The sequence below is a fragment of the Carcharodon carcharias genome, chromosome 8 (genome assembly GCF_017639515.1).
Source record: "Carcharodon carcharias isolate sCarCar2 chromosome 8, sCarCar2.pri, whole genome shotgun sequence".
In the NCBI taxonomy this organism is placed as follows: Eukaryota; Metazoa; Chordata; class Chondrichthyes; order Lamniformes; family Lamnidae; genus Carcharodon; species Carcharodon carcharias.
In genome coordinates this window covers 42,078,573-42,106,385 of record NC_054474.1, presented here as the reverse complement: position 1 = coordinate 42,106,385, position 27,813 = coordinate 42,078,573, and the positions used below count along the sequence as shown (strand labels likewise).

Below are 27,813 nucleotides of genomic sequence, written 5' to 3'. Positions count from 1 at the left end.
CAGACTGAAAAATTGCACTCTGACCACTTTGGAGAGTGAGGTTCTGTGTATGTTTTCACATGTGCACAGAGCTCCATTCTCTCCACTAGTACAATCTTAAATTTTTACGAACTCAAGCAGAAATGTTCACTTCATAAAAACGAAATGCAGTGAACTTAGAAAATGTACTGGAGACCCAGTGGAATACTTGGGGCATATTGAAACCCACTTGCGTGACGGTGAAATTATATTTCGCTCAGGATCAAACCCAAGCCCTGCTGTTGAGCGTCTTATACTACTTGGTCTCCACATTTTTGCAGTCAAGTTAGGATCTGACCCTAGAAGTAAACTGTCACTTTTACCGAGTTAAAACTGTTGCATCAGTTGCAGCAAAACTACACGTTGAACTTGTTCAGTAGCTAATGGGATTTATTGTAAAATATTAAATTCATTAAGTACATATATTTATATAGCTGGCCAAAACAATAACAATGACGTAGTTAATGTTTATAAATAAAACTCAATTCACTGCTTTAAATATTATAACAGTGTACCTCACACACGCCCACGGGGCAAACAGCAATAAACAGTGCCAGGACTTGTGGGATGAATTTTACATCCAATGATGCGTCTCTTTCGCTGAGTTCCTTATTCCAGCGCGGCTGTTGTCTCAGTTGGAAGAGAAAGCGCCACCCCATTCGCCACCCCGTACCTCCAGATAGCGTCTCAATAACAGAGCCCGAGCAACAAGCTTACCGCAGTCTTCCCAAGGCGCTGTGTGGGGCAAGGTGAGACTATTAGGAAAGGGATGAAAGTATAATTACTTGAAAGGTGCAAAGGATGCACTTTACTCTTGGGAATTTTTACATAAATAAATAAAGTTAAGCCAAACAGCTGCCAGGACTGAGATTGCACCCAAGCGCATCTTCTGCCCCCCAATAAATAAAAGTAGTAATGTATCTAATCCGCTTGTTTACAATATCATCTCCTGGAAGATTATAAAAGCAACACTTCAGTTTATATTTCAACACAAACAGACGAAAGGTACTTATTCACATAGGATCAAAGTGGCGAAGGTCCTAACTGCTGTAATTCCTATTTTAGGGACTGGGAGGGAGTGCTGCCAAAACTCAGACTTTACCCAGCGATAGAGGGTGGCCGGCCCTTAAAGAAGCAGCTCCTTCGGTGTTTGCCAAACGTGTGAATTCTCTCTCGGTTCTAACCATTGCCGAGCACAGAAATCCAACATACTCGCTCCCCCAATTACAAAAAAAGACATCCAGCCCTCTTGCCTGAACTGTGCTGACTGCACACAGCCTGGTCCCAAGGGTGGGGAGGCCTGACGTCATATGTCAGGCACGGAGACAGCTGCCGACCCAGAGCCTGCCGAACCAAACTCCGATTCCCGAGTCAACACGAACTTCATGCTGCTGCGATACCGAGGGGCATGCGTTCGGCTGCTACTTTAATTAATGTGGAATAGCTCGTATCCAGGATATCAGAACTTCAACCAGTGCAGATAAATGGTGAGTCCAAAGCTTAGTCCTAAGCATGTGAGAGACAGAATGGAGAAATGAAACACGTGCTTTTGTAAAAAAAAATGTTGCAATGTCTACCAAATTCAGATGAATCACTGTGTGATCCTGGAACGGTTGCCAACATTTCAAAGCCGATTCTTGCAAAGACTAGCTGGCACTCGGTGGGAATGTGAATAAAGGTCACGGTAAAAGCAGCGAGTCCGAGGTTTGATCCTTCACTATTTGATTTTAATTCTCTTCCGCCCCTTTATAACTTGATGTGCCACTCTTTTCGAAAGTATTGTGTTCGCTGCCTTTAAGAATAGGCATTAGGAAAGATTAATTTCTTGATTGTAACTCTGAAGTTAGGTTAGGGCTGCTCGCCTGTGGGGTTTGGTCGGATTTCACACCGTGTATAAATTACGTCGAAATTCTGTAGTTTGTCAGGTCTGCGACGGGCACTCCAGAAAGTTCGAAAATGTACTTTCAGGGGGTTTACCTCATGGAGAAGAAGCAAACACGGAATGTAAATCACTCTTTGCCTTGTTTTATTAATTATTTTAAAAGGCTTATATTTGTGTTCGGTTGTTCCCTACTTTACGGTACTTGTTTCAGACCAAAAGCATAACGTCCTGAAGCAATCGGGAGGGGGGTGGGGGGGGATCGAAGTGTTGATGTCAGTCTGTAGGAGAGAGAAAGGTTTCTCCCTAACAGCAATATCTCTCTCACACACACACACACACCAATTACAGCAGCTCAGAATGTACTTCGACTCAACCTGCGAAGCAATCGTCTTAGCGTGGTTCAACATGTTGCATGCCTATAATTTTTTTTGAAACATGCAAAATGTAAGATGTCAGTATAGGGTTAGAGCAGATTACAGACAGTTATAGATTCGCACTTGGAAACAAAACAAAACGCGCGATCCTAATTATAACTGGGGACAGACCCAGCTCGAGAATAGGTTCTGTTTAAATGACTGGAATGAGAGGCAGCCCAGTCCCAAGAATATACTCCGAGAGAGAAATGATATCTCCGTCAAAATCAAGAGGCGGTTCCCGCTTGTTCTTTAACCTAACCAAATGCTTTCTTGGTGTTGAGGTAGCTAAACTTTGCTTATAGATTTTACCAATAATGTAGGCCGGGCGTGTGTGCGTGGAGCAGCCGTTATCATGGAGTATTTGTGACTGACTTCACTTAGGTGGAAAGACATTTGGTTTGCAAGATTTGCGTCAAAATAGATGTTGAGTGATTTTCTTGTCGGCAAACCGAGTGCTCCAGGACTGACATTGAGATCTTAAAACGTTTTAAGTAATGTTTTTGACAATACTCTGTCATTCATTTTAGTTAAAGAATTCAGCGTTTTGCTGTGTTGTATAGCAACGCTCTCGAGATAGAGAGAATACCAAATAAAATCCAAAGCCCCGGTTAAAAGGTTGGCGATGAGGAGAGAATATTCCCTTTAATGTATTTTAAATTTGGCCCTATGAAATATATATCTATGAATAATCGATTGTTGTATTATTTTAAATGCGTTACCTGCTGGATTCGCTGTGAGCGTAATTACTTTTCATTTTAATGTATTATTATTGAATTCATTTAAATATTTCAGTTTAAGGTAGCAAATATCCGACCTCCATCACATAGCGAAAATGGTAAAATCTCCCTCACAGACTTTTAAAAATACCCCTTTAGTCAGGTTTTTTTTTAGTGAGCCGTCCAAAGGATTTCCATGAACGAGGGACAACTTTCAAGAAACATTGATCCTACCTCCATAAGTGTCTTAAAATAACCGTCAATAAATATATTGAGCAAAATGCAACGCGGGTAAACTAGCAATGGACAGCAATGATCAAACATTCCTGTAAAATGCTCCACGGCCAGTTCCCAAACACCAACTCTGTGACACCGATGGAAAACGCCTGAGAGAAGGCCTCACCGACATAAGTACGGCTGTAAATAAAGGAGATCAGTTTTTCACCGTGAAAACCTAAGATCATTTCCAACGCGAGATACTGTTCTTTTTAAATAATTTATAACAAACGGTTATTAAAAAAGATGTATATATTGAAGTCTGATCAATAATGGTTATAGACTGAAATATTTGGATGGAAATAGGCGTGGGTTCATTTCCAAAACCTAGAAACTGATATTTACAAATTAGCAAATGTCATCTCTCAACCTCTAATATTTTCTAAATGTTGAGTTGCATAATTTTTGTAATGTTGGTCAATTATTTAACACATTTTTAAACGACGTTACACATTCAATAACCGAAGTATCGGGCACAAACAATCACGTGCGAGCCTTGACGGAATATCTTCTAAAAAAAGGTTTATCCACTCTGCCCAAATAAACAGTCAAGTTCTGGCTGAGAATAAGCTGGCCTCTGCCAGCAGTCAGGTACTGTCTTGGTACCTACTCAGGGATGAAAAGATTGGGGGGCGGTTGGGTGGAGGAATCGGTTATAAGGAAAATGCTGAAATCTGGCAGTCAGTTCTTTGCAGAGAGTTCTGTTTTGATCGTAGCATTCAGTTGGAACGATTTGAATCTGGAGTCACAAGAGGGCCAGTGGATTTGTAATATTTCTGCTGTGGGGATAGATAAATACATTGGCGCTATCGCTGCTGTTTCTTGTCGACATTGCGGGCTGGGGGAATGGGGAAACAAGCGGATCTGTACAAATGAGTCAGCACAATCAAACAAGTAACGATATCGGTTGAAGGAAAGGATTTGCAACGCAAATTACCGATAACATTCGTTTGGTTCCTTGCGCGCGGGTCCGGTGTCTCGCCTGTCAATGGGAACTCGGGGGGGGGGGTGGGGGGGCAAATGTATAAGGGTCAAATGGCTTGACTGCTCGATTTGCTAATTAACCATCACATTTCATCTTAAGGAGCAAACTGTTTCGAATTTTTTTTAAGTTTATGCCACCTAAGTTCAGTAGGGAAAAGACTTTGTCACTTTTGGAACAGAGTATAGGAGGGGAAGGACATCTTTGCAAAATCGTGTCGAGAACCAGCAAGTGATGGAGTGTGCATTCGGTTTTAGATTTGTACGCGGAATGTGCCTTTCAAATATTGTCACAGCTTCTTTTAGCCGCCTGGAAAATAATAAACAGCAGCATGCAGTCATTTTGCTTCTCGAAACGAAAAGCTGATCATATCCACCTAAAAAAAAGTTTACTTGGAGCTTGTTTTTATTACGGCCGCCAAGTGCCCGCTTCCAAATCAAAAGTTATGTGTACTAATTAAAATAAATACCAGCAATGACATACACGAGGCTACTGCAATAATTGGAGGAATTTACTGAAACAACGCCAAAAGCGAACTCTTATAATTACAGCAAATAATCAGTGTGTTTGTCCCCTTAATTTACCATTTCTAAATAGTGAGTTGAACCGACTGAGGAAAGTGCTGATCCTACACAAGAGGCAATAATTACCCAGCATGTTAATAATTCTATACCTTTCTGTAAGGCGCCAAATGCTGACACTATTTCCAACAAATTTCTCCCGCCCATGTCTAATTATTTTGTTTGATTGCTTTAACAGAGGTCTAAATTCGGCACGAAACGGAAACATCACTAGAAGAGACTGCCTTTCTGCGCAGATTCAGGTAAGGGACGCTTCTTTTATTCGCCTGTCTGTATTTCTGCAGCGCGCGTGTTTCCGGAGTGGACATTCCTGATCGAGCTGCTTCGGAGCAAATGGAAAATCGGATCTGGATTGAGCTCTGTTTTTAAAAAAATGGGATTCTATGGAATTTAGTCAAGTCAATTGATCCCTTATAACCAGAGGCCAGAAAAAGGGGTTTCTGTTCAAACCATCCTCCTGAGTCGCTGTTATAGTTAATTAACTGCAGGTTAAATGAATTCTGCTTATTGGGATTTTTTTGGTCTAATTTTGTTCAAGATCCCGATGACATGGTTAGTCTGTGAGTTACCTTCACCGTTTGCATAACGTGTATTTTAAAGCATGTTTTAGACATGTACGAGCAGCTTCATTTGAGACTGGGCAGTTCATACTTGAAATTCAAAAGAATCGACCATTGGTTTCTCATCGGTGTGTGTGTTTTGAAACCTGATGTTGAAGAGTAAACATAATTCTTTTTGAGTTTTTTTTAAATGCTTTTGCTATGAAAAGATCATGTACAGTAATCGCAGATAAAACAGTCAGCGATTAACTCATGGTGTGCCATCCCCGTATAATAAAAGTTAACATTAACTTTGTCCAATTATCATTTTACAAAATAAAAATAAAAATAGTGACCAAATTAAATTATCAGAAATCACTGCCATATCTATAATTCGAGTTGGTATTTATCAATAATCTTACTGGTATTCGGAATAAACACTGAGGTTAGAGACTGATAACACTGTTAAAGTGCTGAACGGGCTCTGTCCGTAAGATTCATTATTTTTCTTTTTAAGAAGCTAAATTACTTAATTTTGCATTTGAACAATACAAAAAAGTGCTTTCTCAAACATCAAAACCTACAGAATAGAGGAATACATTTATAGTTGCACCCACTTGCCAATCCATACAGCCGGGGGAATCTAGATAACTAAGCAAAGCAGGTTGGAAATTGAAGTAGAAGAAAGATTAACACAGGAATTAACAGTAAAAGGGGAGTTTTTCATTCATTGCAGTTACGAACAAGTAATACAGTCCACACAAAATAGCTATAGCCTCTTGTGTTATACACGCTAAAGCTTTCAAATAATGAAATGCATTCTTATGTTCAATGATAACCATCTTTACCATGCACATGTCACTATAGTTGCAGCTATAAAAATGCTTGAGGATCAAAGAAAACAAACCGAATATCTGGAGGAATATACTCTTCCAACTCACAAACAGAGAAATCTAATGAAGCTTCAATAAGCAAAAGTAAATTGCCTAATAGTCATTTTTAAAGACCACATTTTGACTAAAAAGCCTATCATTTATAATTGGCTAGAATTGTGTGACCAAGTTTATTAAATCAGTGCAATTTAGAATTATTTTTTAAAAATATATAAAATTGAAAAACTCTCCCCAACAGTTGTGAAACATTCAAAATGCTGGCAGATGCCTATATCTTATTGGTGTACATATCTATTTTTTGGATTATCCTTAAGTCATGGATGTGTTTCCTAGTTTATGTTAAATTCCAGTTTCATCTTTCATTTTACATTTTCGAATTACATTTTATTTCAATGTCTCACATTGTAAATCTGGAATGTTAAAAAGGTGGCAAAGATCAGAATGTTATTTTCATGGATATTTCTTCCTTTTAGTCTTTTTTCTTGACATTCTGCCTTCTCAATTTAACAAAGGACTTCAAATGAACAAATATAGTACCAAAGGTGTGGTTGCTCTGTAACAAGATTGCTTCCCACCAGCTCTTGCTAGTACTAAATATAATAATCCCCTGGTCTTGTTCATTGACAACAAAATGTACTAGATACAATTAAGTGGTTTCAGCAACCTAGCTATATGTCCTGCGCTCCCTTTCATTCCTTTCCCCCCATTGTTTATGTTTTTTGAACTGCAGCTTTTTTTTCATATTTAACATGCAATAACTCACTTCAAATCACATGCTGCAGAGTTTATGTGAAGCTGGTATGTCATTAATGCATTTTGATGAAATGAGATAGGAAATTCAGTTTCCTGAGCATGCTTGTCACCCTGGGGAGGGAACCTTGCCATCAGTGCATCTTCTAAAGAAATCAAGAATTATGGTTAGCTTCAACATCCATTTTGTTTTTTTTCAGTTTGCCTACTTCTGTTTTAATAGCTTTGCTTAAGATGGAAGGGTGAGCTAAGTAGGAGGGGTTATTGAGCTGAACAGTGTGCGATAACAGATTATCATCAGGAGACACTGTTGTCAAAGCAGGGACATTCAGTTATGATATAATTTCAAATCCATATTACCTTGGCACCTTGTTGGATGCAATATTTCCTCCAAGCCAATTGACACATGTAATCTCTTTCACTTTATTCTGTCAAAAAGAGATATATCAATGTGCTTATTGATATCTTTCAATCGCCTTTGTTACTATGGCTTAATGCTTTGAAACTATTGGTTTTAGGCAGTCAAGAAGCTGACATTTGGCGTAGAACTCCCCTGATGTGACACCAGGATGTTTTTCCCTGATAACATGATGGGTGAGAACTCTGGACAGTACTTCACTATTTGAAAAGTTACAGATTGAAAACCTATAGTGACACATTTAAGGGATCTCTATACAAAATGTTTGCCCCCAAGCCATAATCTTAAAGCATGAAACACAGTAATAAGGGGCAACTGAGGTTGCATATATACTGACTTTTTGATGCCAAGTGGTTTTGGGTGGGTATCATTGCAAAAGTGTGGTTTAAAAGCAACCTCAGTTTCTGCTAATTCAGTAAAGCCCCGAATTACGAAGTCCCTATTAGGCTGCCTCACTCCATTTTGAGTTCACAAACAGTACAGTATAAATTCAGTCTGCAAGGTATCAATAAGTGTACCTTCCCTTTTGGGCATTTTGTATTATTTGACATGGGAGTGGAATGCACATCCTCTCTAAATGCATTAAGTAGATTTGCCACCACCAAAAAATATAGTTGTTGTTTAGTTAACATATTGATTGGCGCTGTCTCTAAGTGCACAAGATTGGAAAATGCCCTGGTTTAACAAACTGTAATATTTGTCATCCCACTTGGTAATTTAATGGTCACATTATTACTAACATAATGCAAGATGCAAACGAGATAAAAGAGAGAAGCTGGACCTTAGAAGCGTAGAGTTAGTATGCAATCCTTTCATCTATTGGCCTGGGTTCTATCCAGCTTAATCAATGGTATCCTTTTCTTTCTATAGCTCTCTTTCTGCTGTAAACATTTTGTTTGTGAACAAAATGAGTTTGGATATGATTCAATCCAGTTCCTAGTGAATATGAGTTCACTACAGATACTACCCACAATTTTACCGAAATTGTGATTAAATTGGCAAGTTCAATCACAGAGCTGCTTAATGTAAGAAATAGAAATGCTACACTGTATCAGTAGAAGGGAAGCCTTCTGAGGTTGAGTTTAAAGCACAATAAAGGGACAGTAGCTCTGGTTTCTATGTATACCAACCTTGTAAAGACATTCATGTTCAATGCATTTCTAATGTCACCATACGTAGCAACTATCTCTGTAGACATTGTTGGGACTTTATATATAACTGTCCTATAGGTGGCCTGGATGTGCTTGATGTTGACATTTGCTTGAGAAGTTTTTCATTCCCTTAAGCTAACATTCCATGCTTCAGTGAGTATAGAAAACCAATAAAACTACAAAGTTACAATAAAAAATAAGATGTGTGGTTCAAGGACTAAGGCACAGTCTTATCATGCAACAGAAATAGCATGAAAAATTAGGTTATAAAGTTAAAAAATCACTTGACTAGAAAGTAGATATGTATTTTTATGTTGGTATCCCATTGTACTAACCCAATGCAAGATGCAAACAAGATAAAAGAGAGAAGCTGGACCTTAGAAGCGTAGAGTTAGCATGCAATCCTTTCACCTGGGTTCTATCCAGCTTAATCAATTTTATCCTTTTCTTTCTATAGCTCTCTTTCTGCTGTAAACATTTTGTTTGTGAACCATCCTTGCTGTTCCAATTCATGCCCTTTAGATTTATTTTTATCTGTCGCTATTTTTATAGAATATTTTATTTCTCTCACTCTTTCTGCCATCTCCTGGTCAAAAGTATAGACATGCCTCTGATGATGCTACTGTCAAGCCACTTTCTAGGTGATATGTAAGTTTATTACCCCTTGCAGTAAATGTATATCGGAGAAAGGGCTTTGTCTTTTCTCAATTTACCTGTTACAAGAACAACTTGCATTAGTACCTTTAACATAGTAAAGTATCCCAAGATGCTTCACAGGAGCATTATCAAACAAAATTTGACTCAATATATAAGGAGATATTCAGACAGATGGCCAAAAGCTTGATTTTCAGGAGCTGCTTATAGGAAAGCTATAGAGGTGGAGAGGTTTAGGGAGGAAATTACAGAGATTAGGGTCTAGGCAACTGATGGCACAGCTGCCAATATTCTACTGATGAAAATTGGGTATGTGTAAGAAGGCAGAATTGGAGGAACACAAGAGATCTTGGATGATTGTAGGGGTAAAAGAGGTTACAGAGACAAGGATAAGAATTTTACAATCAAGTCATTAACAAAACAAGAGCTAATGTAAGTAATCAAATATAGGGGTGATGGCAAACAGTATTTGGTGCATATTAGAATATGGACAGCAGGGATTTGGGTGGCCTTAAGTTGACAGAGTGTGCAGGTAGAGAGGTCAGTCAGGAGTGCATTGGAATAGTCAAATCTAAAGGTAACGAAGGGAGGGATGAGATCCATAAGTTGCCATTGTAGAGGATCATGTGCATGAATTCAGATTCTGGCATCTGTAGCACAGTATATTAACATTCCAAATTGCTGCACTACTTCATCATACAGTTGTTGTTTCATCCTATTAATTTTAATAGCTTCCATGTGACTAATTCTAAAACTTCAAGAAATATGCTGTAATCAATAAAAGTTAATTGCATTAAGATAATTGATGCTTTACACAGAAACCTGTATGATTCTGCTTGTTAACAAGTAATACCTGAAATTATGTAGCTATTCATTTTGAAAAAGTTAGCCTTTTTAACAAGTTTATAACTAAAATGTTATTACTATTTATATAGCATGTCTGAGAACAGCATAAGTATTTTAACGCTATCTCCAAGTTTACTTCATTAAAAAGTAATTTCTAAAATATATGTCATTGCTAGATTGTGGCAAATATTTCACTCAGAGATAGATCCTAATATATTCCCACTTCCATTACTCACAAATCATCCAATCAGCCTCACTTGTACAGATTATTTATTGTATCCTCTGCACATATTTCAGGAATAAAAATTTAGCTAGAGAAGGTAATTGATAATAATTCAGCTGGGTTTGATCCAACATCTCTGTTTTATATTTAATACAGCCTAAAATAAACGTAGCATTGTCACAGACTATTCCAACCACCTATGACATAGTGCAGAAGATACCATGGTTACATTTGCATATGGTGAGTGCCCATTTGCAACCCTCCTGTCAAAAAGGTGTGACGGGAAAGGCAATAAAAAAAAAAGAATTTAATAACCCCCAAATTGCTTTCGCTCACCTTCTTGTACATAATGTAAGGACCACTAGCAGAAACTTGGAAGCACATAGCTTGCCAGTCTATCCTCTGGGAGAATCCAAAATTTAGGATCATAAACAGAGGATAATTTCTAATTATTCCAAAAGGCATTTTTTTTTAATTCAGAGACTAATAGAATGCTACAGGAATTAAATAAGATAAGAAGTTAAGATGCTTTCAAAAGGAAACTAGGTGAGTTAATAAGAAGAAAGAAAATAGAAATATAAGTTGAAACTGAGATGAGGCAGATGAAATGGGAGGATACTCATGGGGTATAAGCACCAGCACAAACTTGTTGGGCCCAATAGCCTGTTTCTTTACTGACTGCGTATTTTATGTAATTATGTGTCTAGCTTGCTAATATTTAAAGTGGAATGGGAAAATATATTTTAAAATTAAATATATATTAAACATTTCCAGCATTATTTGTAATCTATAATTTTCCATAATAAAGTGGTTGAGGTCTCATGAGCAATTAGATATTTTACTTTTCTAACAAATGGCACAGTAGAGTCAATGTAATAATAAAAGTTAAACAGTGAGATCTAAGATCTTTTCAATGCATTCTGTTTACATTCATTCTGTTCCACATTGATTGCTATTGCACTTTTAAGACATCTGGGATATATTCATTTGACCAAACAGCTTATCATGCAAATTAAATGATTACTGACATTGACCGTAATAACAGCTGACATGCTGAGAACCCAAGGACCACTAACATGAAAGTGAACTTTCTATCTCCTTACAGTATAATATTGCACAAGAACTCTGCAACCCACAACTGCTGCTGCAGGTTGTTATTTTAACCTCCAGTTCATTATCTGAATATACAGAAAACTTTTAAAGGTCAACCATCTTTCCAGTCTATTACCTTTACTACAGTTCTCTAAAAATTGATTAACAATCTAAGTTTCCCCAATATATTATTTTATAAAACACAAACTATGGTGTATAATTCATTTTCTATTTTCTGATTGCTGTCTCAATGCTCAAGTATTTTGTTGTTGACTATTTGTAGAATCTAAAACCATGAACAAAAGTGAAACTTATGTGCCAGATTTTATACAGCAGCCATTGAACACCTATTATTGTTTTGCTCTTTTAAAAATACTAGTAATTAAAAAGCGCACATTTCAAAAAAAAATCTAAGTATTTTTCATCATGTTGGAAATATTGGTTTATTAGAGCAAGGGAGGCTAATGGATAACGATGTCCCTTTCACTGAAACGCATAAATCTGATCTTGATTTATTAAGGCTCAAATTATCACTTTTCCATTTTTAAATCTATTTACCGTTAAAATACATTTAAAAAATATATGCATGCACTACACACATACATAAGGTATTCCACCACTCTAGCTGGTGGAGTTTGTTTTTGGGTCAGATTTGTTTTCAGGGTCCAGCTAGCTTAAATTAGTCAGCATTCAGTGTAACAACTTGTACCAACTTCAGGCAGGTTGTTCAGGCAGGTGCCTACTGAGTAAAATTAAGCCCCATGATCAGGCCAACTGGCTAGCAAATGTTTATTGGCTGAACACCCATTTGGCTGAAGCCATGGATTTAGTGGTTTCTCATCTCTTAGCATTCAGAAGGAGATTCATCCAGTTCTTGTAGTTAACAGAGTGGGCTAAAGTTTCTGCTTTGGCCATAATCATTGATCTGGACATAAATTACACCCAAAATTGCACAAGGTTTGCAAAGTGTTTTCTTTCTTCTAGCTTCTGCTCAAATTTGTTTTCATATCACCAAATATAAATTCTTCCGTAAACCAGTGCAATTGTGCAGTAGTTTGGAGCATTTTATTTTGCGTTTAAAAAATTATTCCTTGTTTTATTCATGATTAGTAACTTGGTGTAATTTGATGAATACAGCTGAAAATGGGCCTATCACAAAAAAGAAGCATTTTAGTCCACCACCTGTGAGTAACCTAATTTTAATTAAATGAAAATGACTTTAAGAAACTACAATACCATTTGCTGGGTATTTTGAAAGACAGTAGTCGGTCTCTTATATTTAAAATATAGATATTCAAAAGCTTTTAAAACATGCCTATTAGTGTCCGTGCACCCAAAAGAACCAGCTGAATTTTTAAAGTCTTCCCAAAGATGACCAAATTAACAAAATTAGTGGAAACTCATCTTGGTGATTAATTCACTCCGGCAACATGACCAGCTTTGTGCTCGAGGCCTGCTTCTAGCCTTATGTTTTTTAAACTAGTTCTATTTATCACAGAAACTCAATTTGCACCTATTATGTTCAACTACTTCTCCAGTCTTTTATGCTGGCTTTGCCAAACTTTGGGTGAATTGCAGAAACTCCAGAGCAGCGTTTCCTCTCAAAAGGAATTCAACCTTTCCACAAACCAAAGCAACTCCACAAATTGCTGTTTTCAAATGTTTTCACCCCTATCGATATAATTTTAAGGGAGGGAGGGCAAGTGTGGGTGATTCGGGGGGCAAGGTACGACAGGGGACCTCCCCATTAGGATTGCATTTAACAAGGCAATCCTACCATCAAGACTTCTTTGACATTGGCAATGTATTGATTATAAGTCTTTCTGTGAGGCTGGTTAATTTAGGCAGCTCGCATGTGGATCAGATTAATGCCAACAGCACAAGGTTCAACCCCCATTCCAGCTGGGGTGAACACCTCCTCACCGTACCCATGGTAAATTAATCTTGCTACTTTGCCATGGTCCAGCAAATAATAAAGGACCTGCCTTCAGACAGAGAACTCAAGAAAAAGATGTCTCTTTTAAAGAAAGAATATCTGCCATAACTGCCATTTGCAAGAAGATGCAGACGAGTGGATAAGGCTTATCTTGTTGAGGGGATGGTGAGTAATGGAATTCCACAAGGGTTTGTTCTGGCCGTTTGCTTTTTACACTACTCATAAACATATGGAGGTTGGTAGAGGAAACATAATATGTTATTGCACAGTTGATGGGTGTTCATTTCTAAGGTCAAAAAGGGGAGAAGAAAGAATATCACCATCCATTGAAAATATCTAGCTAATGTTAAGACTGTTATTAACCAAGTTAATGCTCAATTACATTTGCTTGTTGTATTCTTATGTAACTTATTGTTGAGGTTACATTTGAAATACCAAGTGCAATTCAAATTCCCTACATTTAAAAGGAATAAATTGATGCAATGGAATAGGTTTAGAGAATTGGATTTTGAATTCAACAAGAATTATTTGGGGGACTAAAACCTCTAAATTTTGAAAGGGAGCTGATCAAATAAACGTCCTTTTATTGAAGAAAAGAAGATTAAAAGAGGACATTGTCTAGATTTTATCATGCTGAAATACATAAATAAGATAATTGCATTTAGATTATCCAACTTAAAATAAGACCACAAATTTGGAAATCATGGATACATAATTAAGACTAAAGTGAAATGGAAAACAGGATTTTTTCCACAGTAGTAGTAGATTTATGGACTCCTGTTGGGATCAGTTATACAGTGCTTGTTACTTTCTTTGAATAACAGCTGGTTAACTGTTTGGTTAAGTTGAGATTAGAATGATAAATGCAAGGAGTAGTTATCAATTACTCTTTGGGACACTATGGTTCCAGTCCTACCAGAACTGTGGGAATGTTACTTGTGGAATGTAACTGGTCACAGTTGAATAATGTGGATTATAATGTATGAGTAATATCCCAGATATTTTCTTTATAATCTTCATAAACCTGGAAGAGTTTTATTTTCTTGATGATTTGGGAGATTATAATTGGAACAATCAGTAATATTACAAATTATAGATTTTGATTAATAATGTAGCATTTTGCTTGATTTTCTTTGAGCACCTTCCACAGACCCTCTATCATTCTAAAGGTTGCTCATGATTAGTTGGTTGCCTCAGGTAATTGGATAGTGACCACAACAGTGTAGTTCTACATCCATGGAGGGAACAAATGTCTCTACTTGTTCTATGCTTCATTAAAAGTTGTTGGAAGAATAGATCAAATGACATTTCTCATGTCACACTTTTTCATGTTATGAATGACATACTAATAGCAAGAAACTATCTTTTGACATCATACCAATGGAACTTCTTCTCTAAATGTGATAATGCAAGAACAAGCTTATATTCTTGGGTTCTGTTACCTCTTTTACATAAAACTGCATTGATCAGAAAAGACAAGATGCAGCATAATTTGTAAATAAATGTTTTAATCAAAATTAACCCCATTAAAACACAGATGTATAATCAAAAGGCTTTTTTGGCTCATTTAATATATTTAGCTTTGTTCAGCATTCCTACTCCTGAGTAGTGTTATGTCATTTTAACACTTGTGTGGTCTGACAGTCCTGCTGACTAGGAAAGATTTATTTAACACAATGGGATTATTATGTCTACACTTCCATTTAATGTGATTTTATGGATCTTATTAAAGAACAAAGTTATTAAATTTCTTCCTAAAAGCAGTCTTGTACATTTCTAATTACTGCAGACACATTTAAATTTCTGGGGATTTACATGTTCATGTTTTAAAAAATTGCTGCTGTAGTCATTAGATTTCAAAAATACAGTCACGCCATAAGGGGACCAGTTTTGACAGTATTAACCTTCCATTCCCTCCCTTCTATGTGCTCCCTATACAGGGTTCATCAGTTCATACTTACAGGGTCAAAATGACAAACAGGTTTTCTTACTGTTGTCTTCTGAAAAGCTTTATCCCTACTTTTGTACAAGAAATGTGCACTTAAAGCCTGTTTTCAAAAAGAGTGCATGCTAGAGTACACAAGTGGGAGCATGGTAGCATAGTGCTGACTTTACCAATGGCAGCCACATCCCATGAATAAAAAGCACACAACTCACACTTGCAGGCAAATGCAATGAAAATTATACAGTCATAAAGTGCTATACGTTAAGGTGAACAGCGCTAAGTGATAGATCTGGGGTCCTTCAGGGAAAAGTTGAAAGAACAGGTTCATTCAGTGTTGTGCAGGATCTTGTGAAGTGCCTCTTCAGCTTATTCCTGTGCTTGGTTGGTTGTGGCTGGGAATAAGCTTCCTATCCCTCAGTGTTTCTGCAGCTTTATGCTGTGGCTGGCAAGATTTCCACATATAACTTACAGTGTATTTGTTTTATGGTGTGTTTGAGGGTGTCACAATGGACTAATGTATCTTCGTACTGTCAGGAATGATATCTATGTGAGCTTAAGAATGGAAAACAGTGTTCCATGATTTCATAATGAATGCAAAAGTCTGACCCTTAAAAATAAGGCCAATTTGACAACACTGTGTTAGCAATGCAAACGAGATAATTCTTCAAAGAAACCTCCAGTTTAAGAAAGAAATGTATGAATGGCACTAAAAAAAAAGTGAAAACAAAATCAAAGAATGGGGGAAACTTGAATTCCATATTCCATCTGAATATTCCATGTCACCGTATATTAGTGTGTTACCATCTTGCATGAACACCCATAGCTTTTAAAAAGTTTGGTAACTACAAAGAACTTAGTAACAGCCTTTGGTTTGTTCTGTCCTTTGTTTTTTTTTTAAATATATTTGTTTCAATATAAGTGCTGATGATATCATTAAGATAATAACTTACTGAACCCAACGGTGTGAGGGAATTAAATAAACAAGTAGTCATGCATTCATAGACCCAGTGATGATCCAACAAGTGTTGATGATTCAGCTCAGTATGTGTAAACTGAGCTCCATTATTTTGAGCTCGGAACCCTTGAGCTCAGTAATTATTCCCTCAAAAATGTCATCAGCACCAATTTTTAAACAAATAGATCCAAAGACATTTGTTTCTGCATTAAAAAAAATTATTCATGTTAGTTATTTTTTTTTAATTATTCCACTGTGGTGAAATTCTTTAATCTTATCTAATACTACAAAGTGCATTTAAATTTGCTGGAATTTAATATTTGCTCACTTTATTTCATAATCTAATCAAATCAGAAAATTCATAAATCTCATGATTGGTTTGTAATGTTATATGTATCTGCATGCCACCAAGTTTATATTATAAAAAATATAACTTGACTTATAAACTACAAGTCAAATGCATGATACTACTAGAATGCATAATAGACAACAAGTGAGGGAAGGTAACAACTAATTACGCATGGAATAAGAAAAGTCATCAGACCCCATCATTTTGCAGACTGCAGCAAACTGCTGTAAATTAATTACCACTTAATGAATCTGATGAAATGTTATCAAATGTTCCTCTCTGATACCCCAAAATGGTGGGGCAAAATTCTACAAAATTGGTTGCTATTTAGTCCCTATTTGTACAGGTGACTTTCCCACAGAGCTAGCATTTATAGCACTTCTGTAGACACTTTGATTTAACTCTATATGTTTATCCATATCCACATCAATCACATCCATAACAATACACTCACCAAGTGGGAATGCATTGTGGAAGCTGCCTTAATCTCAGCAGAAGTGTACACATAAGTATTTACAGAGTTTTACCTAGCTTCCTTTCAGGAAAAGAGAACGTTACATAGATTTCTCTCAGCTGAATAAGGTAGGCAGAATTCTTGACAGGGAAAATTCTACACTGTCTATGGAAAGGGAAAGTTTGAAGGCTGAAATTGTTTGTGGTTTCATCATTTATCATATTCTTAATTGTTACTTCCCTTTTGCTATTTCTTGCCTTGCCTACTTTCTTCATTCCATCCCCTCTTTAAATTTCAAGCAGAAACAATCTATAGAACTGGAAGAATAAAAGCAAAATACTGCGGATGTTGGAAACTTGAAATAAAAACAAAAATTCTGTAAGAACTCAGCAGGTCTGGCGGCATCTGTGGAGAGAGAAACAGGTGAAGTTTCAAGTCCGTATGACTCTTCTTTAGAGCTGCTGTGGACCTGGAAGGCTGCCTTTCCCACCAACTGAAAGCTTTCAGATAAAGCGTTTTTTTTTCTGGTTGCTGTAACATATTCAGAACCTTTAGTATCTCTACCACAACCTCACGCTATCTGTTCAAGCATGGGGCTAGAATTTCTCTGCCGTCTTGTTTGAATTCAGGAGTACGTAAAATCCAGGGGGTGGCTGTCCTGCTGCCCACCGTCCACCCCAAACTTGTCTGAATTTTTACAAAAGTGAAGAAGGTGTTAGGCCGACTGCCTTCCCTTGGGCCTATTGAGGCCTAACTGATGGCTAATTAAGGGCCTCACTGAACCCCCAGCGCTATTTTACCCACTGTAGGAAACCCATGCAGGAAACCCAGCAGCTTTACTGCATGGGCCAGTGTCAGGCAAGGTGTGCTGAGCCCATCGGAGGCAACCCCCCCAAGATTATCCCCCTTTAACACTCTCCTGTCTCTTGAACCTGGATCCCACCCCCCTCACCAACCCTCATGGAGACCCCCATGCTCAGGCTTGCCTGGGCTCCTCTGCGTGGCGGGACCATTTGCAGTCCCACAGCAGTGACCCCACCCCCACCTGACACCTGCTGGGACAACAGCCTAAGCTGGGACTTCCTCCCAAGACAGGCAGGGAGGTCTCGCCTTAAAGCAATTGACAGGGTTCCCAGCGTTAAATTGCTGTGGGGCAGTTGTCAGGGTCACGTGGGTGGCACCCCCAACTTTTTAGCTGGGCTGAGGGACCACAGTATCCTGTAAAATTACTGCAGACAACAATTAAATTCAGTGAATCAGTTCACGTCAAAAGGTGGGAAGCTAGGGGATTGTTTGACACATTATCTTCATCTCTGGGATTAGATTCAAATCCAACTCACTTTATTAAATGAGGTCTTTCCATTCCCTTTAATGCCTCTATATGAATTACATTTGGACAGTTACAGCCTAGCTCTCATGGGATAGATGGGGTCAAATTTGACACATTGGTACAGAAGGAGGTGATCTCCTACAACTGGGCAAATTGTAGCTTGGCTACACTATGTTATAGGTGACCTGGGAATACCTAATGCTGTATCTGAAATAAGGAGTTCTCCATTACTCTCTCCTGATAGCCTTTGGTTTCATGAGCTTAGAAATTCACCACAAAAAATTAAATTTAGAAAAAAAGGATAGAAGGCTACTTTTGGAAGTAAAATATAAGGTGGAAAGTGGAGATTTTGAACGCTTGGTATGTAAGACATTCTCATTCTATCCATACCAAAGGAGGTAATGTTTTGTATTAGTCACATGGGCGCTGGCACTAAGTACCTTACCCAAGTGGCCATTCTTTATGTATGAATCTGAGTTCTAGACTGTAAGCTAACAATTCAATGATGGAGGTATTCAGAACTGGACCTAATGCTGTCCCCTCACCTGATAGTTACATCTATACATTATCTAGATAATGATCAGGAACCATTGCTTATGCTTGTCTCTAGTTCAGGAATATCAAGAGTAATTACAGACTGAGAACTGCTAAAACAAAGGTTAAAAATACAGACTTGAATTTACATAATGCCCTATTATCTTTTTTTCAAATTCATCCCAAAGCATATGCATGCAATTAATATCTTTGAAGAACAGTGACTTCTGCTATGTAGGCAATGCAGCAACCATTCTGCAGGTAGCAAGATGCCAAGCACCTGGAGCATTGTGTACAGTTTTGGTCTCCTTACCTAAGGAAGGATATACTTGTCATAGAGGGAGTGCCAGAGGTTCACCAGATTGATCCCTGGGATGGTGGAATTGTCCTGAGAGGAGAGATTGAGGAGGCTGGGTCTGTATTCTCTAGAGTTTAGAAGAATGAGAGGTGATCTCCTTGAAGCATACAAAATTCTTACAGGGCTCAACAAGGTAGATGCAGGATAGATGTCTCCCCTGGATGGGGGTGGGGGGTGGGGGGGGTCACGTCTGGAACCAGGGAACACAGTCTCAGAATAAGAGGTTGGTTATTTAGGGCTGAGATGAGGAGGAATTTCTTTACTCAGAGGGTAGTGAATCTTGCAATTTTCTACCCCTGAGCACTGTGGAAGCCCAATCATTGAGTATATTCAAGACAGAGATTGATAGATTTCTAGATAATAAAGATTTCAAGGGATATGGCGATAGTGCAGGAAAATTGGGTTGAGGTAAAAGATCAGCCAAGATCAAGTTGAATAATGGTGGAGCAGGCATGATGGGCCAAATGACCTACTCCTCCTATTTCCTATGTTCCAAGCAACAATGAGGTGAATGGGCAGTTAATTTGCTTTTGCTAGGGAAGTATTGGTTATGACATGACTAACTTCCTGTTTTTCTTTCGATAGTGAATAGCTTTTTAGTGGTACCTGAATGGAAAGAAAGGACTTTGTATTAACAAGCATTTAGAATGAACTTAAAACTGACCAAGAATCAAACTTGAGATCTTAATGGTTCATATACCATAATATTGCAGAACATAACCCTCTCATTGAGCTACCAGGAAGAAAGAATATGGAGTTTTCAGAGGATAGTCTGTTATTTGAAGAGTTAAAAGTGTATAGTGTTAAACTACAGCTTGATTTTTAAACACACAGTCGTTTGTTTTAGATGTGATTGTTAATGTAGTGGGCTGTGTTAATAACTACTGTAATACAATAAGCAAACGAGCAAAGCAACAATCTGTGTATAATATGGATTGAGCATTTCTTAGGCCTATTGTTTTGAAAAGTCAACAAGATAAGCAAAAGTAAAAATGCAGATACACACTGATCCATGCTGTGCAATCTGAAAATGTCTGCCTTTGCAACTGAACCTATGGAGACATAGGTCTATGCATTAAAGATATTCATAGGCACTATCGTTTATTACAAGCAGATTAAAAGAACATAAATTATGTCAGAATTAATCATACCATCACTTACAAGTGACAAAAATGCATGGCTATTTCCTACTAAACTATAAACAGGCTAGCCAGATTTGACCAATTCCAGTTAATGGATACATTAACACATAAGACCTTAGCCTAACTTCCTTTGATTTAACTGCTGTCCATTTCCAGCATTTTATGTTTTTACTTAAAATTCACTAAATACTTTTTCATGAGGATAATGCCACTGCAATTTATCCAACATAGCTGGATTATTCAAGAGCAGAAAGAAGCTCCATCGTAAAAGATCCTTTCTAACCCAGAGACAAACATTGGAATAATCTGTGTACAACATTATCAAAACATTAAAAACAGAACAAACAAGATATTACAAATTTACCAAAATTGCTTATTGAAAAAAAACCCTAGCCTTTATGGATGCCAATATTGCAACAGTACAGGGAAACAGGTGGGGTGATGCAGTGTAAATAGTTCTCAAGCCAGAGTCATTTATTACATTTGTTTTTTAATAACAATTCTTCGGTTCTTCATTCAATCAAGAGTGTAATTACTGTTATGGCACCTGCTGGAATCAAACAGCAACTTCATGTGTTCTCAGGTACTCTGTGATGAAACATTGTAATGGAAGCAATGTTTTTTTTCTTAATTTATGGGACCACATTTTCATGGAAATTGCTAAGATCTACACTGATGTTAACAGTGCACATTTAGAGACTCATTTCCTCAGGTTGTTAATGCTCTATGTTGAGAAAGAACGTATCATGTCCAATTAAGAAATCACTTGTTATTTATATTGACTGCTACTTAATTGTTAAAAATTAAAAAGCTAGATTAGTGCCAGGCTGCAATTAGGCTTGATTCTCCAGGTCCCATCTCTCTGTCTCTCTCTCTCTCTCTCTCTCTCTGTTATTATACCAATTTATTATTAAACTTACATCAGTATTCACATAAATTTGGCACTCAATTGATGGTGTATTAGCCCAGCAAACCATTTTCTTTTCATGCAAATGTCCATACAGCATCTCCAGTTAGAATGTCAAAAAGCAAAGTTCTCCTGTGCAATGATGTATTTGTTCTAGTGGAACAGTTAAAGCCAGCACCTTGCTCAGAAATCTGATCACAATGATAGTGGATTTGACTGAACATTGATGTTTTGCTTCCAATGGAACCATTCTACCCAATAGCATGCCATAAAATTTGGGGGGTTTAATTCAATAACCATGAAAATGAGTGCAGGGTTGCGATGCATGATTAATCCCACCATTGACTGCAATGCCGACAACATTCAACTTCGCACTACCTGCTGTTTAAATGATTTCAGTGCCAAGCTGTTAATTATGCTCTTGTTTGGCTGGACAACGGAGCAGGAGGCCAAAATCATAAGTGTCTAGCACCAGTTAAAACTAAAATAAAACTAAAAATTAAAAGAAAAACTGAAAATGCTGAAAAAGCACAGCTCTGTGGAGAGAGAAACAGGGTTAACAGTCAAATATGACCCTTCTTTGGAACCAGTTAAAACTACTCTGCAACTCCGAGAAGCAGAGTGCATTATGTCTAGAGCAGATGCTGGAAGTGAATCTGATCTGAGAAACATTGAATAGGCACAAAATGGGGAAGAACAGGCTCCAAGATTTTCAAATCCTACACTGAAGGCTTTACTGTAGGAGATGCAAAGGAAGAGAGACGCCCTGTAACTGCAGATGGCCAGGAGGCCCTCCTAGCAATTTCAAAAGGTAATGGGAGCAGTTAGCCGTGGAGGTCAATGCTGGGATGAAGCTGTTAGAACCTGGAGACAGTGCCGCAAGAAGTTCAATGACCTTACATCAGTGCCCAAGGTCAATGAATGCATCTTCAAATGCCATTCCCTTCTACCTGTAGTATAAGGGTCTGGTATACACAGGCTTAATGTCGGACTGAGTACTGTACTACCCACACAGTGATGTAAGAAGGCACATGACCCAGACCCAGGATCAATGTGGTGTTGAGCAGTGACATGTTGAGATGTAGACATGGAAATAGCTCCTTGCCTGTACCGTATACTGTATATATGTATATAGTTACAAGTAGTTAATAAAGACTTGCTGTTAACATATAGAAGACTATGAAGACTTCCTTAACATACGCGTTCTGTAGCCATTACAACAAACTATCTCGGACACTGCTCAATTCGCAACACCCACACCACCCACCTACTGACAATCTCTGTCAATCACAACTCATACTTTACATTCATTTGCTCCCCTGCACCCTCAGACACTGCTGAAAGCCTCATACCCAGATCTCACAATATTCAAACACTGTCAGCTATTTAACCATGACAGCAAAATCATCCAACTAGATTGCAGAACACCTATTGACACACTCCCTTTCTTGCGGTACAAGATAGCGCACAACTGAAAGCTGCAGAAACGAACCAGAGAGGGACAGGCATGCCTGAATATCCTCTTCCCCATGGAGGAGATGGTGCTGGCCATTACTGGAATGCCCATTGCTGTGGCCAGTGGCAGGACTGAAATCATGGAAGATGATGGTATTCTAATGCCTAATCCTTCTTTAAAATCCCACTGCATCCACATCCCACACTCTCTTCTGATTTACAAGCTGCAGATTGTGTAAGCATGCACTTCTTACTTGCCCCCATCCAAGCACAACCATTTTCTCCTTATGCCTTTCTCTTTTTAGATACCCAAGATGTGCATGCTGGGCAGGCAGTGGAGGTAAAACAAGATGACAATGATGATGAAGACACAGTACCCCCATTACTCGATTTCACACTTGCTGCCACCAACTCAGATACTAACACTGCATGTAATTTAGAGGAGAGTAAAGAAGTGGGATATGCATGTCATGAGACACCTGCAGCCAGGGCATGGGGCAAGGATAGTAAAGTGCCAGCTCATTGGGGCAAGGTGGCACACTATTTTGCTGCTAGAGGACTCAGTGATAACTTCAATGTGGCAGCCTGCAGAAGAATCCTGATGGGTTTGCACAATGGTACATTGAGAAGCCTGCCAGGAAACCAATAAATGTAAAGGAATATGAAGGAGTCCAGCCTCAGTTTGGCACAAGAATTTACACAGAGCTTGGAGCCCACCTTTCCAGCATTAAAATGGTGGCCAACTCCTCCAGCACACTTGTAGACCCAACCATGATGGCATCTGATGGCCAACGTCTCAGCTTCTGTTGCAGAATAAGCAACTTCCACTAGAAGTCACAGTGCTGCAGTGGAAACTCAGGCTAAAGTCATGCAAGCTCAGACTGCAGTCATCAAGACTGTAGACTGCAATGTAGTGCAGGGGGAATTATAAGATGTCACACCAGTCCAGCAAACTGTCTTCCAACTGATTCCTGGGTGTGCTGAGTTGTTACCCCAGCAGAGCAGCAATGGCTTCATGGAGCGCAACCCCATTGTGCTCCCTTAAAAAGATAGCATTCTTCCTCCAAACCCTGCCACTCTGCCAGTGGCCTTGCCTGTCAGACAGTCAGCTCAGGTTGCTGCCACCTATGCCAAGTTGGTGCAGCCCACAGTCAGCCTTACTAACTCCAGAGTTGCTCAAGGTTATCCGCCAAGGACATCAGTAGTCTTCCCCACAGAAAAGCATCAGCCTTTCATCAGACGTGCTGTAGCAACTGGGGTAGCACTGTGTAAGAGCACTAGGACAGACAAAGGCACACAGAAAACCAGCACTAAGGGAATATACATGGGAAAATAATTAACTTTTGCATGCAATATAGAAAGATACCCATAAAAATAAGTGAAGCTAATTCTGTGGTGTTTTTTTTGCATTGGGCCCTCATGGATACTGTGATGGTCATTGACAGAGGGAAGATAAGGTTTGGGACTGCTGGTGAATGGGGAATTGGCATTATAGTAATAGACATTGCTTTGGCTTAGTTTTTTGCAAACAACCTAGCCAGAAAGGGATTGCCTAAGTTGCTTCTTCTGTTTCTCTTCCTCCTCCTCTTCCTTATATTCCTTTCCTGTATAGTTTGTGTCATGGGCTGTCCTCTCATGTTGGCAAAGTTGGGCAGAAGGCAGCAGACCATGCCTAATCTTGACACCCACTCTACCTGAGGGGCTCTCCCAGAATGGTTCACATGGCAGAAGCATTATTTCAGCATGTCAATGTTCTGGTCTGTAACATTTTATGCGACAGCATGGATTTCATTGAGAGCATGCTGTGCATCAAAGTCATCAGCCATGTCATCAGCGGATATTGTCACACAGTAACCACCCTTAGGTTTGGCATGAAAACTCAAATAAAGCTGGCACAGTAGATTGTGGAAGAATTGAGTCATCACAGCTGCTAACAGGATACCAGGCATTGATCTATATGATTTTCTGCCATGGTCACACACCAACTGGATGTAGAGGGCATGCTGTGTCCATAAAGTAATAAGCATGCAGTCAATGCACACTGCATCATGGGCAAGCCTGCAATCCAAGCAAAGTTGTGTGCTCATTCCAATGGCTTCTTTCTGGAGAGAGAGAATGAAATGTAGTTGGGATCTTAATGTAATGAAAGTGTCAATGACTTTTCTTACACAACTATGAATGGCAAACTCTTTGCAAATATCTTCAGTTCCAGCTGCAAGGAGTCAGAAGCATAAATGTTCATTACCACAATCACTTTCATAGCAACTTGAAATGAGATCTTTGCCCTGCTCTGTAGTTGCAGTTCTGACTTCAGTATCTGCTAAATTTCAGTGAGAATCAATGTTCCCTATAAGCTGCATGCATGCATGACAATACAGCAACCCACAAATTAGCACACACATCGCTCAATGGTTGTTCTATTTAAGAGACCATGTATGTTATCACAAATTTAAAGGGTAACACACATTCAAATAAACAAGTGGTGCACAATGAAAGGAAAGTAGAGGGATATTTGTGAGGATGCCTTACAGATTATTTCTTACGACGGTTCAAGTAGGAGAATTTCTCCCTGAACACTAAGGCTGAATATGGGCTCCTCTTCCCTCTCCCACCAGATTGTTCTGCTCTGCATGGCCTTATTCTCCAAATGATGTAAGGGGAATGTCTGCTGGTACATCTGTGTCCAGGAGCAGTTAATACAAAAACCTTGGAGTTAGCAATATATCCTTAAGCACCTGCCATACCACTCCCTGCAGGCCTTTGCAAGACTTGTGAATAACAATGGAGAGCACTAAATGCTTGTAGAATCAACAGGCAACCAAAATAAATCAGCTAGAAACTAGCATATTGACAATCCCTTCAAATAATGCTGGGAGTGATGGGTTACCGGGATGGGGAAGAGGGGGGGGTGGTTGAGGTCCTTCCTGCTGCTAACACATGTTCAGCCGTGCATTCAGAGAGCATGAGCTGCAGTGTTTAACATCAAAATGGCACCACTGGCATAAAAGCAGTGGAGCACGCTGATTGGCTTTGTTATCTGCCTGTTCCACATACCACGGGCAGCCATTCACTGCATGCAAGCTATTGACCTTAACAATATGGCATCCAGTATAGTGCATGTCAAAAGTGTGCACACCATCTGTGGATGCCATTTTGCTTCCCAAAAGGCACCTGTAATACCCAAACAACAGGTGCTGCTGGTCCCAATTTTGCACTGTTGGTCTTTTGAAATCTACAACCAGGCAACTGGATAGAGCACACTGCACACCTTAGTTCCTGTCATTTATGTCAAATTCTGGGGAACAACTTGCCAGCTCACCACACTAGAATATTAATGATCTTCAATTAAAATTTGCCAATAAAAAGCATGCAGGAATATGGGGAGGTAGCGGCTTTATGGTATTGTCACTAGACTAATATTCCAGAGACAATACTCTGCGGATCCTAGTTCAAATCACACCACAGTAGATGGAGAAATTTGAATTCAATCAAAATCTGGAATTAAAAGTCTGGTGATGACCACGAAACCATTGATGATTGTCATAAAACCCCATCTGGTTCATTAATGTCTTTTACGGAAGGAAATCTGTTCTTCTCATGACTCCAGATCCACAGCAATGTGGTTGACTCTTAAATGTCCTCTGAACAAGGGCAGTTAGGGATAGGCAATAAATGCTGGCCTAGCCAGCATTGCCCACATCCCATGAACGAATAAAAAATATAAAAATTCATCTATGGGCCATCAGCAGCAGCATTGTACTCAACCACAATCTGTAACCTCATGGCCCAGAATATCCCTCACTCTACTATTACCACCAAGCTATGGGATCAAACCTGGTTCAATGATGAGTGCAGGAGGGCATACCAGGAGCAGCACCAGGCATACCTAAAAATGAGGTGTTGAGATGTACAACACAGGACTACTTGCAAGCTAAACAGCTTAAGCAGCAAGAGATACACAAAGCTAAGCAATTCCACAATCAATGGATCAGATATAAGATCTGCAATCTTGCCAAATCCAGTTGAGAATGGTAATGGACAATTAAACAACTCACTAGAGGAGGAGGCTCCACAAATATCCCCTTCCTCAATGCTGGGGGAGTGCAGCACATCAGTGCAAAAGATAATCTTCAGCCAGAAGTGCTGAGTAAATGATCCTTCTTGGTCTCATCCAGAGGTCCCCAGCTTCACAGATGCCAGTCTTCAGCCACTTTGATTAACTTCACATGAAATCAAGAAACAGCTGAAGGCACTGGATACGCAAAGGCTATGGGCCCTGACAAGTACTGAAGGCTTGTGCTCCAGAACTTGCTACGCCCCTAGCCAAGCTGTTCCAGAACAACGACAACACTGGCATCTACACAGAAATCTGGAAAATTTCCCAGGTATGTCCTGTACACAAAAAGCCGGACAAATGCAACCCAGCCAATCACCACCTCATCAGGCTACTCTTGATCATCAGTAAAGTGATGGACGGGGTTATTAACAGTGCTATCAAGTGGCACTTGCTTAGCAATAATCTGCTCACTGACACTCAGTTTGGGTTCCACCAGAATCACTAAGCTCCTGACCTCATTACAGCCTTGGTTCAAACATGGACAAAAGAGCTGAACACCTGACGTGAGGTGAGAGTGACGGCCCTTGACATCAAGGCTGCATTTGACTGAGTGTGGCATCAAGGAGCCATAGCAAAACTGGAGCCAATGGGAATCAGGTGGAAAACTCTCCTCTGGTTGGAGACATACCTAGCAAAAAAAAAAATGGTTGTGGTTGTTGGAGTTCAATTGTCTGAGCTCCAAGACATCACTGCATGAGTTCCTCAGGTTAGTGTCTTAGGCCCAACCATTTTCAGCTGCTTCCTCAATGCACTTCCTTCCATCATAAAGTCTGAAGTGAGGATGTTTGCTGATGATTGCACAATGTTCAGCACTATTTGTGATTCCTCAGATACTGAAGCAGTCCATGTCCAAATGCAGCAAGACCTGAACAGTATCTAGGCTTGGGCTGCTAA

The 27,813-nt window shown here is 39.0% G+C and overlaps 1 protein-coding gene across 3 annotated transcripts in view; it reads left to right on the top strand.

Moving 5' to 3' along the window:
- The first annotated feature begins 1,091 nt into the window (after positions 1–1,091).
- The window catches only part of pitx1 (paired-like homeodomain 1), a 42,919-nt gene continuing 16,197 nt past the window's right edge, over positions 1,092–27,813 (top strand). The window contains exons 1-2 of one of the 3 annotated variants that reach the window (XM_041192904.1): positions 1,092–1,505; positions 5,050–5,113. The gene's annotated coding sequence lies outside the window, so the exon portion shown is untranslated. Of the gene's footprint in view, positions 1,506–1,617; positions 1,723–2,476; positions 2,598–5,049; positions 5,114–27,813 lie in introns of those variants that run through there. The other 2 variants (XM_041192903.1, XM_041192905.1) reach the window with 2 other exon arrangements.